Source organism: Canis aureus, chromosome 20 (assembly GCF_053574225.1).
Source record: "Canis aureus isolate CA01 chromosome 20, VMU_Caureus_v.1.0, whole genome shotgun sequence".
Taxonomy (NCBI): Eukaryota; Metazoa; Chordata; class Mammalia; order Carnivora; family Canidae; genus Canis; species Canis aureus.
Genome location: NC_135630.1, coordinates 36,311,059 through 36,330,323, shown reverse-complemented (window position 1 = coordinate 36,330,323; position 19,265 = coordinate 36,311,059).

Here is a 19,265-nt window from a genome sequence, read left to right as displayed (position 1 = left end):
AACACATACTTTCCATAACAATACAGGCACCCAGAGACCCTGGGCACCCCCTGAGCGGGGCGGTCAGAGAGGGCTTTGTTGGAGGTGAGGCTTGAATCAAATCTTACCACCTGTGCTGTTCTCTGGAACTTCGTACACCATTACTTACATAAGACTTTTTCTTTAGATTAATTCACTTAAAAACCAAAACCAAAACCAACAAACCCTTCACTTTGAAAGGAAACCAGACCACTACCACACCCAGAAAACCTTATTACCTGCCATTTATAGGAGGGAACACAAGCAAAAATGACAATTTCTAGCTAGAGGTGGCTGTCTGTGGGATGGTTCTATTTTTTTTTTTTTTTTTTTTTAGATTTTGTTTTATTCATGAGAGATACATAGAGAGAAAGGCAGAGACACAGGCAGAGGGAGAAGCAGGCTCCCCTAGGGGAGCCTGATGCAGGACTCGATCCCAGAACCCCGGGATCACACCCTGAGCCGAAGGCAGATGCTCAACCACTGAGCAACCCAGCTGTCCCTGTGGGATGATTCTGAGCTTGAGGCCTCCCCTTTCTGTTGAAAAGAGAGATTAATGAAATGTTTGAAAGATGTTCAAGCTTGCTAGCACCGAACCCCTTGACATAAGTAGCAGCTGTTGAGAAAGAATTGATTTTATTTTATTTTATTTTATTTTATTTTATTTTATTTTATTTTTATTTATTTATTTTTTTAAGAATTGATTTTAAAGGGAATAACTTTCTCCTGGTGGAGTTGGCATTCTCTAACAGGCTCCAGCCCCACGTTGGGCCAAAACGTGTGAGCCGAAATGTGCTGGGCCGTGTGTGAATGGATGTGTGAGTGTAGATGTGTGTCCTGGGGTGTAAATGTGCATGCATGTGACCGTGTGTGCCCATGAGAGTGTGCTGATGAGGGTATTGGGAGGGCTGGGGCCCCAGGAAGGGCATTACTGGCAGGGGCACAAGGTTGAGAAGCCACCTGAGTGTATTGAGGGGATGTGTCTCCCTCCAGTGATGCTGCAGTGATAGGTGCTGTGCGTTGTGGCTGCAGGGGAGGTGGGGAGCAGGCCTAGTCCTGAAACCCACCTCCCCGAGGAGGAAAACTTGCATTTTGCTGGAGGCTTAGGAACTGAGCCTGGTTGGCTGATGTGTTGACTCAAGGTGGCGTCAGGTGCTGGAGGCTTAGGGGTGACTGGGTGACAGGCACTGAGGGGGGCACTTGATGGGATGAGCACTGGGTGTTATGCTATATGTTGCAAATTGAACTCCAATTTAAAAAAATATGTAAAAATAAAATAAAATAAAATAAAATAAAATGAATATCTAACATAAAAAAAAAAAAAAAAAGGAAAGAAGGGGATGTGTAGAAAGGACATCCTCCTGCTTCCCCTTCCTCCAGAGGCCTTGTCCAGGCCCCTGAACCCAGCACATGCTGCTTCTGGGAGGAAGTGCCAGGCTGGGGGAAGCAGGTCCCTCAACTATGTCCAAACTCCCCCAGGGGCTCTATGACTTGGAGCACAAGCATGTGTGCCTCCAAGTGTGTGCCGTTGGGAGTGTGAGTACCTGCCTGCGTGCCTCCACCCATGGGACCAGCTTTAACGGCTGACCCCCAGGGGAGGGGCAACTTTCCTGCTGGGGAAGCTTTCCCACTGCACCTGCCTCTCTCAGTCCCCCACTTATAGAGACTGCGTGACCTGCCCAAGGTCATGTGGTACAGATGCCATGGTTTTTTGCAGGAGGTTTATTTGAAAATTTCTGGAACTTGAGGAATTGGGGAGGGGGTGTCTTCTGCTTTGAGGCAGAAAGAACAAATAAGGTAGGAAAACTAACTTGACACAGGGCCATTCCATCTGATTGACAACTTCCCAGGACACAGGATGCTAGGGTTGGGAGCTGATGTGGGAGGCAAGGGTCTCCCAGGGGCGGGCTCCTTCCCTTGCCAGGTCTGAGGAACACACAGGGTCAGGGTGAGTAGATCCACGGACACAGAGCAGCTTGGCCTCTGGTGCGAGCAGATCTGGGCAATTATAACTTCTAAGGGACAGGAGCCTAATTCCTCCTGGAGCTTTAGTCTCCACATCTATTAGATGAGGCCAAGGGAAAGTACCTGCCTCAGAGGTTCATGAGGATTGGATGAAATTAAGTCTGAGGTCAATTAGCACAGTGCCCGGCCTGAAGAAACAGAGAAGGTGAGCCACCTGGCCAGGGTGGCACTGTCTCTGAGTGAGAGCTGGGTTTCACTGTCAGCTTGTCTTGACTGCTAGGCCCACCCCTCCCCTGGCCTTGCTGCTGCGGGCAAGGATTCATTTCCAAAGGCGCCCTGCAGAGTGTGTCCTGGACTTCACCTGGATCCCTCAGCCTCTGTGGCCATAGCAGAGAGTCCTGAGGAGGCTCCAAAGGAGGACACGTGGCTCCAGAGTCCCAGGAACAGAATCCCTGGGGCTCTGACCAAGGCCAGGTGTCCCTTCCAGCCTTCAGAGAGGGTGACCCCACAAAGGTCAGTGGACAGAGAGCTTCTGTGGTGAAACCTTCTGATCAACCAGCCTTTCTCTGGTATTAGGGTCTGCCTCTGGGGAGAGAGGCCTCTAGGTGGCCATCAGATGCCCTAAGCAGTGGGGCTGGCGGCTCAGCAGGCCCTGACCACTGGCACCTGTTCACCACCAAGTCCTGCTGGCTCTCTCTCTGGCACATTCCACCTGTTGCATCATTCACAGTGTCTGGCCTGCATCATGGGCCTGGCCCCCTACCTCTGTTGCCCAGGTGGCTTTTCTAAGGCCGGAGGCCACTGGTGGTCCCCACTGTCTGCAGGATGAAGTTCAGGCTCTGTGGCATTCCCCAAGGTCCCCGAGTCCCTCTGCGCCCATTCCCTTGAACTACATACAGCCCCATCAGAGAGCTAGTTGGCACTTGCTAATACCGCAGGATGCCCATACCTTTGTGCCTTTGCCAAGCTGTGGCCCCTGCCTGGGATGCTCTTCTCCCTGTCACTCCCTTACCTCTCAGGATATAGCCTCCCTGCCATCCCTGCTCTGTATTTTTTCTGAAGCCCCCAGAGCCCCGCACTCAGCATACTTCAGGGCAGATGTTCAGGGGGTACCTGCTGCTCCCAGTCCCTGGCAGCTGCTTCCTTAGACACCAAGGCAGCCTCTGCTACCCAGGAGTGCCCCGTGGATGTGTGCAGCTCACAGACTGGCCCGGGGGGAGCAGGGCGTGGCATGCTGGTCCGGTGGGGCCCCGATGCCAGGCTCAGACCTGGCACAGGGAGCGCATTCATACCTGCTCTCGGCTCTGCGGCACTGAGCCAGGCCAACCTGGGAGCCCCTCTTCTGTCTGTTCTTGCACAAAGCCTTCCGATAATTCCCCACCCCCTCAGAAAACAGAAAGCTCTATTAAACAGAAAAGACAAAACAACCCAGTGGGGTACACACCCGCTGGAGCTGGGCCAGCCAAGGGAGTGTGCTGCAGAGGGCACGTCTGGCTTTGAACCTCCCGTCCACCTGTCTCGGGGCCGTCCTGGCTGGGCTCACAGTGAGAGAGGAGGCTGTCCTCCAGCAGGTCTGCAGAGGGGAGGCCTAGGAGCTGCAGGCCTGCCCCACCCATCACCACCTCCAAAGCCAGGGCTCTATCTCCACCAAGTGGGCCTCACACTGGTCTTTGCCTTGGGTACCTGAATCCGGCTTCCCCTGGTCCCAGTCCAGGTGTGGCAAGAGAGGTCCTGGTCCCTCCCCCACATTCATCAGTCCTCTGCAGGGGGCCAGGCTTAGGGTGGAGGCGGAGAGGGGCCCTGCGAGTGGGCTGTCCTTTTTGTGCAACCTGAGGTGGAGGCGCGGGTTCCCAGGGAGGCTTGCCAGGCCTTCCCTACTCCTGGGTTGGAGGGGTGGAGTGCTGATCAGAACCACCGAGATTACTATTTGATCTCTCATCCCTCTTCCTGGAACATTCTCCCCAGCTCCTCTGTGCTGTTGTTCCCTCTTGCTCATCATCCGGCATCCGCTCCAGTGGCCTCTCCCCAGGGAACCTCCCTTCTGGCTGGATTTGACACCTTCTTCACATGCTTCCAGAACAGACTGAAGCCTGGGCAGCAGGAGCCCACAGGCTCACTCCATTTGCTTAGCACCATTTCAGAAACATTTGAATTAGTTAGCAATGTTTGTTTTATTTATTTATTTATTTATTTATTTATTTATTTATTTATTTATTTATGATGGGGATCCCTGGGTGGCGCAGCTGTTTGGCGCCTGCCTTTGGCCTAGGGAGCGATCCTGGAGACCCGGGATCGAGTCCCACGTCGGGCTCCCAGTGCATGGAGCCTGCTTCTCCCTCTGCCTGTATCTCTGCCTCTCTCTCTCTCTCTCTGTGTGACTATCATAAATAAATAAAAAATTAAAAAAATATTTATTTATTTATGATGTATTTATTTATTTGAGAGAAAGAGAGAGAGAGAGAGAGAGAGAGAGAGAGAGACCAAGTGTGGGGTGGGGAGAGCAGAGGGAGGAGAAAATCCTCTAGCAGAGTGATTAATGAGTACAGAGCCTGATATGGGGCTCAATCTCACCATAGTGAGATCATGACCTGAGCTGAAATCAAGAGTCAGACACTTGGGGCACCTGGGTGGCTTAGTGGTTGAGTGTCTGCCTTTGGCTTAGGTCATGATCCCGGGGTCCTGGGATCGAGTCCCACATCAGGCTCCCAGCATGGAGCCTGCTTCTCCCTCTGCCTATGTTTCTGCCTCTCTTTCTGTGTCTCTCATGAATAAAAAAATAAAATCTCAAAAAAAAAATGAGTCGGACACTTAACTGACTGGGCCATGCAGGTGCCCCATTAGCAACATTTTAAAGTTTATGGCTTTTCTTGAAAAGTTGGGCAATGGGGTAACGCGGGACCCACATTTTCAAGCACTACCAATGGTGATGGCTGAGGTACAGCTGTGCCCTTGCATAGGACGGAGTCTCACAATACCCATCTGGCTGCTGACAGGTTTATAGCACCTACTTGGACCCTGTTTGCATTTGAGTTTGCCACTTTAGATTCCAGAATATGAGTCCCTCCAGGGAAGGCCCTGGAGTCTCATTCATCGCTTTACTCAGTGTCAAGCACAAGCATAGCCCGAAGAGGTAGGGAGGTAGGAGGATGGGGCATGCGTGGAGAGGGAGGGAAACCCAATAAATGTTTGCAAGATGTATGCAAGATGTATCTGAAGGAGGCATGCACAATAGCTGGGGGAATTGTTTTTAAGAGAAAGGGAGGAAAAAAAAAAAGGGAGGCCAGGCTGAGGTTGTGAAGATGTGGCAGACAGGAGCATCTGGGGAGGAGAAGCAGCCCGGGGAAGAGCCTCAGAGGTGGAAGAGGGCATGGCACCTTAGGGGAGCTGGAGGTGGCAAAGCCTGGCTGGGGTCCAGGTGTCTGTGGGGCCACAGTCGTGGATGTGGTTGGAAAAACCTGAGCTGAATCTTGAAGGGCGAGTGGATATTTATGAGGAGCTAGATAAGCCTCAGGAGAAGATTCCAGGGGGAAGAGTCACAATGCACAGACACACAGGGCGTGAGAGGAAGAGCGTCCCTCATGTTTGTGCACAGCAAGGAGTCCACTGTGGTGGGAGCGCAGCATGAGTGTTGGGGAGTGGGAGGCTGTTGATGAGAAGTGATGAACCGATGAAGAAGGTGAGCCAGGCCTGGGTAAGAGAGGTATTAGCCCAAGCCCAGCCGAGTTTGTTTCTCTCGCTCTCTCTCTCTTTTTTTGAAAACAATGGGAGTAATGAAGTTTCTTTTGTGTGTGTTAGAAAGATTATTTTGGTAAACTGGTAGTTCTAGTTGTCAGTTTTAATACGTCTCAGAGACTGATTGACCAAGCTGACCAAAAATGATGTAAAAAAATTGATAGATGCAATTAACAAACTGAAATTTACATAGGCAGATAAAAGTTTGCACAAACAGAGAATGCAAACGTTATCGAAGCATGAATGAAGCATTTACAAAAATTGTCCCTGTGCTGGGCCTCAAAGGAAGCCTCAATGTGGGCTTAAAAGAACCAACTTCATAAAACTATGTTCTCTGATAACCACGCAATAAAGTCATAAATCAGGGACTGAAGGATAACTGCAAACATTCTGAATGTCTGGAAACTATATAACATCCTAGTAAATTACACCCGGATTAAAGAGGAAATCACCAGGGGGAGTTATATAATACCTAGACTTGAATGACCATAAAAATTCTATATGGCCAAATTTTGAGACACAACTTAAAAAAAAAAAGACTCACAGGAAAATATACAGCTTTAGATTATTTATCAGAAAACAAGAAAAAATGAAACAAACATGCTAAAGATTCAGCTGAAGAAGTTGGAAAAGAGCAATAAAGCAAACAGAAGAAAGAAGGGGTAAATAATAAAATAAGGAATTTGAGAAAATATAGTTTAAAAAAGAGTGCCAAATTCCAAAAGTTGCTTCTTTGAATAAATCAATATGACTGATTACAAAATAGAATAAATATGCAAATAGAATGTATAATAAAATGAAAATAACTACAAAGGAATGGTATTCTGAGAATATGTTAATAGTAAGAATAACCACATAATAATAAACTGATACAGCTAAGCAAAATGAACCAAGTCCTGGAAAACATAAAATGATGAACAGGCTCGAGAAGAAATAAAAAACTTGAATAGGTAAATAGTTATTTAAAAAATTGAGATGATAGTACAGTTCTTTTTCCAAATGTCTAGGTCCAGATAGTCTCATAGGTGAGTTGTTTTAAACTTGCTCTCTTACAAAATTTGTTCCAGAATTAGACAAAGAAGGAAAGATGCCAATTAATTTAATAAGGCTGGTTAGTATAATCTAGATTCTGAAATATGATAGGGACAGAACAGGAAATTATAGACTTATTTAACTCACGAGCATAGTGGACATGAGGTTTGTTCTAGGAGTTTATGGATAGCTTAACATCAGAACAGCTATCACGCAATTTTTCCCATTAATGAGTAAAAGGACAAAATCATAGAATTATTTCAGTAGCGCTTAAGAAATTCTAGCAACTATTTTGGATTAAAAGCTTCCAAGAAAACCAAGAATAGAAGGGAATTTCCTTGCTGAAGTTTATATACCAAAAACCTACTATAAAAAATAATTAATGGAGAAATTTTAGGTTCATTTTCATTAAGATTTATTTTTAAATTAATGAACTTATTTTTTAAGTAATCTCTACACCCAACATGGGGCTCGAACTCATGACCTCAAGATCAAGTGTCATATGCTCTTCTGACCTAGCCAGGCAGGTGCTCCATTCTCACTAAGATTTAGAACAAGACAACTATACTTAAACTGTCACTACTGGCTTTTTAAAAAAAAAAAAAATTATGTCTAAAAATAGTATTACAGGGATTGGCTAAAGCTGGAAGGCAAGGAAAATGTATATGAAGTGTAAGAATTGAAAAAGAAGAGAAAAGACTGTCATTCATGGAAATCCTATTAGCTGCGTGGACGACCAAGTAAATCAACAGAAAAATAATGAGAAATGGTAAGCAAACTCGTGCCATGGCAAGATGAAACACTGACTTAAAAATATCAACAGCATTCCTTTATACCAGGGGCTGGCCAACTATCTATAAAGGGCTAAATAGTAACGATTTTCGGCTTTGCAGGCCACAGATGGTTCCTATCCTACATTTTCCCCCCTTCCTTTCTTTTCTTAACAACCCTTTAAAAACATGAAAACAAGTGTTAGCTCCACGGGTCATATGAAAACAGGCTGGATTTGAGCTGCAGGCCATAGCTTGCCACTCCCTGCTCTGTAACTGCAATACTGGCCAGAACATATAATCAAAACGGAGATACTATTCACAACATCATAGGACCTATGAACTATCTAGGAATTAATCTAACAGAAAGCAAACAAAGCTCTCTTGGAGAGAACAGGCTGTCTCCTGAAGGAAATTTTAAAAGATTTGAGAAGATAAAGAGATATTCTATATCCATAAATGAGATGAGTCAACATAGTAAGGATGTTAACAACCTCCACAGTAATCTGTAAATTGAAAAGCAAGCTTAATAAAAAATTTGGCTAGATCTCTCAGAGAAGTCAAGAAATTCATTCTAAAGCTTACATGGAAAAAATGAAGGTCCATGAATAGTAAATCAATTTTGAAAAAGGAATAGCAAAATTGAATGTGTGGCAGACACTTGTTCTTGTCCCTCCTTATTCTTTCTACACTTTTTTTCTTTGTATAGAACTCCCCAGTTTTAGCCCAAACAAATGGATGCCTGGTTAGCTGCCATATCTCCCAGAATCCTTTGCAGCGAGCTGTGGCTTGTAACCAAGTTTAGGTCAATGAAATGTGAATAGACAGGTGGGCAGCTTTGGGGCCATGTCTTTTAAAGGACATCTCTCTCTTCTTTTTGCATGCTAGAACAGTGAGCCACCTTCTCCAGGGATGAGTATCATACAAGGGAATAGAGGAACAACAGAGTTGATGGAACCTGGAAATTTGGGTGACCATGTGAGTAGGAACTGCCTACCTTCTCAGAAATTTCTACAAAAGAGAATTAACTTTCATTTTGCTAAAGCTCTTGATTTATGATCTCTGTTAAAACATCCAAACCAATAATCCTAATTCATATAATGGGGTATTTGTTCAACCAGACAATAAGAATACTATAACTAGTATTAGTTATACTAGTTATACTATACTAATATTAGTATAACTAGAATACTACATTTTAGTAATAAGATGGAGTCATAGTAATAAGATGGAGTCCTGCTGGAGCAGGAACAGACACACACAAGATAATAGACCAGAAGAAGGGGCACAGAAATAGTCCCATGAATATACAGGGACAAGATAGATTGTTCAAGATAGCAACACAGGACAATAGGAAAGAACAGATTTTGGTAGATCATACTAGGACAACTGCCTATATGGAAAAAGATAAAATCATATTCATACACTAAATCATATAGGAAGGTAGACTCTAGATAAATTGAAGCTCTAAATGAGAATGATTAATGTATAAGGTTAATAGTAGAAGGTGTAGAGAATTTTTGTGTGTGTGACCACCTGGCATGGGAAAAGACCATTTTATTTTTTTACATTTTTATACCTACACAAAAATTATGAAAATCCCTCAGTTCAGTATTGTTATCTCATATCCAGCTTGTGTTCAAATGGCAAAGACTCCTAAAACAAGATCTAAAAAAATAGAAACTGTAAGGCAAAAAAAAGACAATAATATAAATATTAAAGATTTCTATTTAGTAAAGGACATTAAAAAAAGAAGTGACAGATTAGGAAAATCAACAAGGAATTCTATCTAGAGATGGACTATGTGAAAGGTGTGGTTTGCAAAGAAATGTCAATCAACTATGGTCCCTAAATACACTATTTGGTTTAGCTGAGATTTTTGCTTTAATAGCGAGTATTTCTTGATGAAAGGAGCAAAGTACTTTGATTTAACAAACATTTCTTAGACAGGCAGCTGGTCCCCTCTTTGAGCAGCACTAATTAAGATTATTCAAAGAACTCCAAATCACTAGATAAAAATTGGAAACCCAAAACAAAAATGGGTGATGGATACGAAAGGGCAATGCTCAGTAAAGGAATCCCAAATGAGTGAAACATGTGAAGAGATGCCCCAACTCACCAATAACCAGTGAAATACACATCAAAACCAGGAGTTACCATTTGTATCCATCAGAATGGCAAATGAGAAGGGTGGATGATGGATTCCAGGTGTTGGCAGGTGTGTGGGGAGCTGAGGACTCTGTGGATGCTGAGTGTAGGAGTCTGAACAGGTATAGCCAGTCTGGAAAAAAATTATTTATTAGAATTAAATATGCATATGCTCTTTGGCTCAGAGATCCCATTCCTGGGTATATGTCCCAGCAAAATTCTTCAAATGGGGGCATGAATGAGGATATTCACAGTAACATTGCCTATGGCAGCTAGAAGTCACTGGCAGCCTGGCTGTGCATTCCAAGGGAGTGGATCCATGAATGCAGTGGGCCACCAAGGAAGCAGAAGCACCCTTAGGAGTGATGAATGACATAGCCCAGGGAGGAGTCTCAAGTTGCATGCCAAGTGCAAAATCATGGAAAGAGGAGCTTGATCACATTATACCAGCATTCCTCACACTTTGGTCTCAGAACCAAATACTTAAAAATTATTGAAGATCCCAAAGAAATTTTATTTGTGTGGGTTATAGCTCTGTATTTATCATAATCAGAAACGGAAAATTTTAAACCATTTATGAATTTATTTAAAAAGACAAATCCTTTACATGTTAACATATTTTATTAAAAAGTTTCATTTTCCAAAATAAAAAATATAGTGAGAAGTGGCATTGTTTAACATTTCATAAATCTCTTACATATCTGGCTTTATAAAAAAACAGCTGAATTCTATATCTGCTTATGGATTCATCCTGTTGTGATATAATATATCATGTAGATTCTAGAAAATTCCACCAAATTCCATTCATGAGAGAATGGGACAAAATAGGCAAATAATACCCTAGTATTATTTTTTTTTAAGATTTTATTTATTCATTCATGAGAGACATACAGAGAGAAAGAGGCAGAGACACAGGCAGAGGGAGAAGCAGGCTCCATGCAGGGAGCCTGACATGGGACTCGATCCCGGGTCTCCAGGATCCCACCCTGGGCTGCAGGCGGCGCTAAACCTCTGTGCCACCGGGGCTGCCCCCCTAGTATTATGATGATAGTTTTAACCTTGTGGATCCCTGAACCATACTTTGAGAACCGCTGTATTAAATGTTTATTGACAACACATAAAGAGACATAAAATTTCACTATACATTTTATCCTTCAGGTATGTCAAGGCTGTAGATCAAGTATATTGGGTCAGGACCTGTGGGGTACAAGATAGGAATGGGAGGGAGATGGGATAAAAGGGAAAGTAAAATACACAAAACAAAGCAAGAAAAAGTCTGTGTGTGCTTTACTGAGGATTATGATTAACTCGGGTCTCTGCACCTGAGGTACAAAAATGCTATAAAATAAAGTGTTATAAGAAGACAGCTCAATGTGGTTGCTAAGTGGAGCATGACTGGCCAGGGCTTTGTGGGAGTCAAGGAGGCCTGTGTGTGTGTGTGTGTGTGTGTGTGTGGCGGGGAGCAGGCACTAAAAATTGATTGGAGCAGAACTGTGAAATTCATCCAGTCTCAAATCCAAGATGGTGGGCCAAGAGTGAGTAGATGCATCCCTCATTGCTTCCCTTCCTGCTTTCCTGGACACCTTCCAAATCCTAGACAGGACTTGGATACCCTCAGATGGACCCAGGCCTCTGGCCTCCTGGACTGAGGCTGGCCAGAATGGAGAGGTCTGTACTCCCGCCTATGCCTCCCTATTGCAGTGTTATGGGCTTTACAGCAGGGCCAAGGAAAGATATTTTGGGTGACCCCAAAGGCCCTTCTGACATCTACGCTATGATATGATGGCCATCTGGTGGCCTCTGAGTGGGGGGCCCAGCTGGGTAAGGCTCAAGCAGGCAATGGGTACTTTATTGTCCTTCATGCCAGCAGTGCCCTGCCTGAGTTGACCATCCCACTTACCTCAAGGCAGGGCCTGTAGCTCTGCTCAGGCCCCTTGGAGATAGCTAGGGTCTTCCCAGGCTCCCAGGTGCAGGTGGAATTGAATGGATGCCCTGCTCCAAGGCTCACCCCTACCACCGATCCCGTTGTTGGCAGGCTAGTTCACTGGCGGCCCTGTCTTGCCCTGCCTTGCCAGCTGATCGTCTTTAAGAAGGCAGGAGTCCATTAACCCTCTGTGTTCTACATCCTATCACCCTGCTCATCTTTTCCCCCTCTTTGCCTGATTCACCCCTACAGGTCCTTTGTCACTCTTTGCCCAGCTACCCCCTTTCCCTGATCTGGGACTCCTCCTCCGGTGGCTGGCACCCAGTTGTCCCCTGGCTGCATTGTAAGAAATTGAAAGCAGAAACATTCTTCCATTCATTCCTGTGTCCCCAGGGTCCAGCGCTCGGGGGGGGGGGGGGGGCTTGGTGTTTGAGGAATGAATCAGAATCGTGCAGGAGTGCTGTCTCTAAGGGATGGGGCAGATCTGAGTAGGAAGAGCGAAGGCTACTTCCTGCCATGTGCCGTGTTCACCACAGCCAGGCGGCTCTGCCTGTGATGGTCAGACCTTTGCTGCCTACATCCCTTTTAAAAAGTATGAAGCTTTTCAAACAGGCAGAAAAGTTGTGAATAATATAATTAATGTAATTAATGCTCATGAATCCCAAGCTTGTATTCAGCTGGGATGTCCAGGTTGTTACAATACTAAACTACATTCATACAGGCTGGTACCTAGCTGCTGTCCTGAGCCCTTGGATTTCCATGCCTTCCAAAATGAGGACCTCCTAGACCTCTCTGCCACCTGGTAATTAAAGGGTTAATGCCTGGCTCAGCCCATGGGTGGCACACCTGAGTGCCACTATCTTAGGATTTGTTACATATTTGAAATATCCCCCTACAGGACTCATTCTCAGCTTTGTCAGAGCAGAGCATATTTTTATATTTATTCCAGATTTTCTTTAAAGAAATAAAACAACTGGGAACATTGAAGCTCCCTATGGACCCCTTCCCACTCCATTTCCACCATAACGAATTTGTTGTTGTTCATTCCCTTGCATGTGGTTATGTTTTTGCTACATAGGTAAGTATCCATAAAAGAGATATTGTACCATTTTTGCATAATTTGAAACTTTATATAAATGCTACCAAGCTGTACATATCCTTCTGCAACTTGCTTTTATGCTCAATGTTGTTTTGAGATGGTCCATGTTGATACACGTAGCTTCAATTCATTCCTTCTCACTGCTGAAATGTATTCCGTTGTATGAATATATCACGATTTTCAAAATTTACTTTTGATGAGGATTTAGATTGTTTCCAATTGTTTGTTTTTTGCAAGCAGTGATACAATAAACATTCTTGTGCATATCTTTTGGTGCACACATGCATGCATTCCTGTTGGATGTGTTTCCAGTTATCTGTGGCTGCATAACAAACTCTCCCCAAACTTAGTGGCTTAAAATAACCACCATTTTATATCTCCCAAGGCTGTATGTCAGGGACTTGTGGCAGGGCTCAGGTGGGAGCTGCTTTTGCTTCACGGGGCATTGACTGTGGCCACTCAGTGGGGTCACTCAATGGAGTTACTCTGAGTTGGTCTGGAGGTTTGGCTGGAAGACTAAGCTCAGTGGGACCGTTGACTAGAGCACTTACCTTTGGTCTTGGGGTAATCAGACTTATATGGTGGCTCAGAGATCCAGAGGTAAGCATCCCAGCAAGCAAGGCAGAAGCCATGAAGCTTTTTACATTACCTAACATCACTTCCACTGAACTCACTGTCTGAAGCAGTCATATACCCATCCAGATTTCAGGAGAAGGAACATAGAGCCCACCTCTGGATAAGAGGAATATCAAGTAACTTGCATTCTTAAAAACCACCTCACTTGCCTACTCAGAAGCACAGTGGCTGCATTGTAAGGCATGGGCACCTTTGACTGTACCAGGTATTGCAAATTCCTCTCCTAAGTGGAAGTACAGGCAAGGTGTGAGGGTTTCTGGCTCTCTATATCCTCACCAACACCTACTATTGTCAGATTTTCCCCTTTTTTATTTTTTGAGAAACAGTGATTTACTATGGCTTTAATTTATTTGATCTTAATCATAATATATCACGACTAGTAATGAAATTAAAAAAAAAAGAAATTGAATATCTTCTCGCAAGTTTATTGGCTGCTTAGGTTTTCTTTTCTCCAAATTGCCTGTTCATATCTCTTGCACATTTTCCTATTGGGTTGTCCATCTTCTCCCAATTTATTTGTAAGAGTTTATTATACATATTACTTAGATACCAATCCTTTGTCAGATATATACATTATAAATATCTTATCTTAGTTTGTGGCTTATCTGCTCACTTTTAAAATATCTTTGATTTTGATGTTATGAAATTTATCATTCTTTTTCTTTGTGGCTTGTGCTTTTGGTGTCTTAACAAGTGCTTTCCTGTTTCCTTAGTTAATCTAGTATCACCTGATATTAAACCTTCATGTGCTTGATTTCTCCAGGCTGGCCCAATTCTGACTGTTCTTCCTCTGACCCTGGTCTGACCTCCACATCTTCACTCCTACTTCATCTCCACTTGGAATGCCTCTCTGCTAAGCCGCCCATGCAATCCTATTACTTCTCACAGCCTGCACTGATCTCTGTCCTTCCAAGCATGTTTCCAGAGATTTCTTCTCCTTCTCCCTACCCTTCTTTCTTCCTCTCTTCTTTTCTGGACACCCAGACCCGCTGGTACCTGTTTTAGTTTCTCTTTATTCCCTGCAGCTCCATACAAGTCTGGATTTACAGGGCTAGGGTTTTAGAGCTGGGGTTTCCTTCTCAGCACTGTGCCTGCACCCAGGAAAACTGGTTCTTAAGTTTGCCCAGGGGTTATGGCCCCGAGTGTCATCAACAGAAATACCAAACTTTTGGGCAGCCCCGGTGGTTCAGTGGTTTAGCGCCACCTTCAGCCCAGGGTCTGATCCTGGAGACCTGGGATTGAGTCCCGTGTCAGGCTCCCTGCATGGAGCCTGCTTCTCCCTCTGCCTGTGTCTCTGCTTCTCTCTCTCTCTCTCTCTGTGTCTCTCATGAATAAATACATAAAATCTTAAAAAAAAGAATTAACTTTTTTCTTTTGACAAACTTTTAACAATGTTCACAAAATATAGTATTAAAACAATTAAACGTTTTTACAACACAGTATTAAAATAATAGCATAATTTATGCTAAACACCCTAAAACACATAAAACAAAAAAGGAACACAATTTGAAGCAAGAATTACAGAAATAAAAACTCCTAATTACAAGCAGTCCATTTGTCACTGAACTCTGCCGTGATTAACTGAGGCTTGGCATTTCTTCTGATTTTGAGGAGTCATCCTCCTTGGAATTTTTAGGGCTGGTGTACAGTCATTTTTTCACAGCTTCCCATGGTGGGGGCAGCTCTGGGCATCTCTGGCCATGCTAGGAGCACATAGTTTCCAACAGATACACGTTTGTGCACCTATAGGATCCTCAACCCTGGCCCTTTTTCTTGGGTGCTGGGCCTCACATGGAGTCTCTCTCTTTCTTAAAAGCAGTGCAAAGCCCCTGTCATCTCTAAGAGAAGATGGTAGCAGCAGAAGATGATAGGAGCATGCTGACCTCTCCTCTGAGGGTGGGAGTCAGAGTGAGGGACGGGGTAGCCGTCACTGGGCAGGAATGTGGGGGGCTGGAAACAGAGGGATTTGTCAGGAGTTGATGGAATTGCCAGTGTCAGAGAGATGCAGACTCTGGTGCTGGGCAGGAAGGGCAAGGGGAGAAAAGTGAGGATGAAGGGGGCTCAGCTGGCCCAGGGGAAGGACTTGAGGAGGGTTGCGTGGGCTGTCGCTATAAAGAAAGCCTGTCCTCCCCATGGTCAGCCCAGGAGTGCAGGAGGCTAAGGATGAAGAGGATAGGGGCCAGGCAAGGACAAGTTTGGTGTTGACTTGTCCTCAGGGTGAGACTGGTCTAGCAAGGCATTACGAACACAAATGGTAGCCAGACCACCTGGGCTTGATGGTCTTGACATTTTGTTCCTTAGCTGTCTCACCTATAAAATGGTGGAAGGATAATATGGCATACTTTCTAGGGTTTTAGGAAAAATTAAAACTCATTTTATTTGTAGAAAGATTAGAGCAATGACCAGCATAGGTACAATTTCATTGGGCTCCCCCTCTCCTGCTTTAAAACAAGTACTAATTACTCCTGAGAGGTGCAGGTAATGCTCCCTATTTGAAAAATGGGGGAACTGAGCTCCAGGGTGTGGAGGTGTTCTTCAGAAAGAGCCAGAAACCCTGTTCAGGGTTTTCCCAGGAGGCAGGGTGGAAAGGCATTTTTTAAAAATTTCTTTTTATTGGAGTTCAATTTGCCAACATATAGCATAACAGCCAGTGCTCATCCCATTAAGTGCCCCCCTCAGAGTCTCCCCAGCATGGATAAACTTCCATGTGACCCCTGCTGTGATAACAGTGTGACATCCTGTCTTCTGCCAGTGGAAAATCTGAGAGTAGAGGGAGAGTTGCTATCCGGTTTGCTTGCTGCAAGACTGGCCCCACCAGGAGTGTTGGGACTCTGCTGCTTATGAGGGAGTGGTGTGGCTGGCCTAGAGAGGGCAACATTCCCTGGAGCCTGGCAAGGGACATTCCCACATCCTCCCAGCTCAGGGGCTGCCCTCAGCATCCCCTTCCGAGCACTGCTCAGACCACAGGGTGCCCAGATTGCAGAAAGGCCTCTCCCATGGGATTTAAAGTTTAAAAGTAGGTTGGCTGAGGTCAATGCTTATCCTGAAGGAATGAACTAGGATTTGTGGGATTTCAGCAACAGCAGGGAGGCCTGAAAAGTAGGAGTGCGGCTGAGACTTGATTTCCAGGCACTGATTAACATCATCCTAACTCCTGTCTCCGGCCTTTTGGGCCAATGCTGGGAACAAATCAGTGATTAGCTTTAGGCATCAGCCCATCATTTGCAGTCATCCAAGCTCACTGGGTCACCCATTTATTTTTTTCTTCATTCTGCATGCATGCATTCATGCATCCATGCACCCACCCACTCATCCCTCCATCCATCCAGCCGTCATCCCACCAGCCATCATCCATCCACTCATCCACTCATCTGCCCAACCAGCTATTCACTTTGCACTCATCAATGGGCAATGAGGTCCAAGCTTTAGGAGCCAGCAGGCTGGGGTTGGATCCCAGGCCTAGCATTTACAGGTCGGCTGCTCTCGTGCAAGTCACCTCACCTCTCTGTGCCTCGTTTTCCTCAATCGTACAATGGGAATGACAGTACTACCTACTTCATAGGACCTTTTTAGAGGCTTAAGTGAGACACACCCTTGTTGGAGCGCTCAGCACGCACACAGTGTTTTATGTGTTAGCTTATTCCTTTGTTCTTCAATTCACTCTTTTATTCAGTTTCTCCATTCACGCTGTTTACTCATTCATTTATTTATAGTTACTGCCCTAGTTCATGGAAAAGAACTTGATTTTCTTCTTGGTTCTTTTTATACCCTTCTAGCTCTAGCTTTTGGTCTGGGGATTGAGACTTTTCCTTCTTTCTTTCTTTCTTTCTTTCTAGATTTTATTTATTCATTTGAGAGAGAGAAAGAGAGAAAGAGTGGGGGGAGGGGCAGAGGCAGAGGGAGAAGCAGGCTCCCCGCTGAGCAGGGAGCCTGATGTGGTCCTGATCCCCAGGAACCGGGATCATGACCTGAGCCAAAGTCAGATGCTTACCCAACTGAGACACCCAGGAATCCCAGGCCTGAGGCTTTTCTTAAAGAGCAATGCTCCAAGCTAATCCCAGAGGCCAGATTTTTAAGAAGGACCCGAAGAGAGGAGGACAAATTCCCAGAACCAGCAAATTCCCAGAACCCTGCCCACCAGCCTCAGTTGTTGATCAACTTGAGGCTGCTCTTGGGTTCCTGGGTCCCCTTTACCCAGCTTCATTCAATCCCTTCCAGTGGGCAGAGATCCAAAGGTGAGAAGGACAAGAGAGGGATTGCCAGCCCCTTTCCTATGCTAGGTTTTTTGCAGACCTTCTCTGATTTAATCTTCCTTACAGCCTTTTAAGGTTTAAGGTTACTCCCATTTCCCAATTAGAAAACTGAGATTCAGAGAGGTGAAGTAACTTGCCACAGGTACCAGAGCAGGTAGGGGGCAAAGGTGGGATTCTACTAGGTCCCAAATCTCAACATCTTCCCTCCAACTCCAACAGCCCTCAGTTTGTCACTTATTCAGAGGGCTGCTCAGAGTTGGGTTTCTTGCCTCTGGGTCCCTTACCCTCACCCTGACAACTGTCTCAGCTCTCTCTCTGAGCTCTGTCTGCATACCCTCCTGACCCCTGTTGAAGTCCCAGGAGCTGATGGAGATCTGCAACAGTTTCAACTGGGGCCGGGTGGGGTGGCATGGGGAGGGTGTTTGACTCTGGGTTCTCCTGGGAGAACAAGACCGCTGTGTTTCTCACCATGGTGGCAAGGGTGGCCAACCAGGCTGGGAAGCCAACAGGAGCAGGTCTGGAGAGGCTGTTCCCCTGCTTTCCCTCCTCGCTCTCAGCCCTCTGATAGGCCAGGTTGCAAGGGCCTGGCCCGAGAGAACCAAGACACAGTCTTCTGATCACTGTTGCAAAAACAGGTACAGAGTCCGTCCTTGTCCCTGCCAGGCCGGAACCTGGCCTGAGGCCCAGGCAGATGCAGGCCCCTGGGAGCTTGCAAGTCATGTCCCTCTCATGGCCCTCCAGCCTGGAGTGGCATTCCTATATCAACTCAATTCAATTCCATCCAGTCTACACAGACTTCTGGAGCCAGTCATTCCTGTACTTGCAAGACAGTACTTGCCCCCATGGGATGAACTTCATCTTCCTGCCCATACAAGACCCTAATGTATCCACTGGGTAGCCAAGAGAGCAGAGCTCTCCAAGGGGACAGCCATCAGGGTGGGGTGCAGGGGGCACTGGGCCAGGAGTCAGGTTGAGATGGGATTTGCCTCATGCTAGCGCCCACACATGAGATGCTGTGCTAGGGGCCGTGGTGGGTCCCGGCCAGAAGATGAGCATGACGTCATCGAGAACTTCATGGCTCTTCAGACTAGACTCAGTGTGTAAGTCCGTTGGCCTTCTCACAGGGTCTGGTTCAATCTGACAAAAATACATGTGCCAATATCCCCAAATATCCATCATTAGAACATCAGGTAAATAAATAGTGGTATAGTCACACAATGAAATACTACAAAGCAGCAAAAAAGAACAAAGAACAAAGTTCTCATTTTGTGTAACGACGTGAGTGCCCCTCACAGCCATCATGATGAATCACGGCAGCCAGGTACATGGACACACTGTCTGATTTTATCTATGTTAAGAACAGACAACCTGGAATATGGGAAGAGCTGGCTATCTACTTCTTGATCTGGGTGCTAGCGCCATGAAGGCATTCATAGGAAGAAAATGCAAATGTGCACTTGCTGTATATTTGTTATCTTAATAAAAGAAGTAAAAGCAGAAGTGCTTGGATAGCTCAGTCAGTTGAGCATCTGCCTTCAGCTCAGGCCATGATCCCAGGGTCCTGGGATCGAGCCCTGCATTGGGCTCCCTGCTCAGTGGAAAGCCAGCTTTTCTCTCTTTCTGCTGCTCTCCCTGCTTGTGCTCTCTGTCTCTCTCTGACAAATAAGTAAATAAAATCCTTTTAAAAA